We start from the raw sequence: 836 nt of genomic DNA, 5'->3' as shown, positions 1-836 counted from the left end.
GCTTGACAACTGATGGTGATGTGTTTATATCTTCGTAACTTAGCGGTTCGGCAAAAGAGACCAATAAAATAAGTACTAGGTTTACAAAGAATAAGTCCTCCGGTCGATTTGTTCGACTAAAGGCGGTGCTCCAGCATGGCCGTAGTCAAATGACTGAAACGACTAAAAGAATATATATATGTATGGCAGGATCAGTAAAGCATTGGTCAAAATATTTTGTGGTATTTGCTCCGACTAGTTGCATTTTGAGTTCAAACCCATTTGAGCTCAACTCTGCTATTCACTCTTCCAGGCTCGATTGAGGCACCAGTTTAAGTATTCGGTTCGATGTAATCAACCAGATCCCTATCCGTAAAACTGCTGGTCTTGTGCACAAGTCAGAAACTGTATTAAATGTGGATAGTATATATCTATTTATGTATATCTATTTATGTATATATCTACAAATTACAAATTAAAAGGGTAAAGGATTATCAATTTATTAATTCATTAATAAATCAACAATTAACAATTAATAATTTTTTACCAAGCCCATCGGTATGTAAGCACCATTATTGGTGGAGAACTTATTTAAAAGCTCATATATATTTATAAACATAATTAAGGGATCAGCAAATATTTGCTTCACCACTTGTCGCGCACATGGTAATTTCTTGAGGGAAGGACAGTAGACTGGCTGGCCGAAGTGGATTCGGTTATGCTTTCAGATCTGTGTCGATGTGGAATGTTACTCGTTCATGCTTGCACAGTTTGCTAGCATAGTCGAATTTACTGCTGGAATACCGTATTGATGAAGGAAATTGAGTATTTATCACTCATAATCCAGAAACGCGTCT

The sequence above is a fragment of the Octopus bimaculoides genome, chromosome 3 (assembly GCF_001194135.2).
Source record: "Octopus bimaculoides isolate UCB-OBI-ISO-001 chromosome 3, ASM119413v2, whole genome shotgun sequence".
Classification (NCBI taxonomy): Eukaryota; Metazoa; Mollusca; class Cephalopoda; order Octopoda; family Octopodidae; genus Octopus; species Octopus bimaculoides.
The sequence above is the reverse complement of the archived record's forward strand: the minus strand, read 5'-3'. Positions refer to the sequence as shown.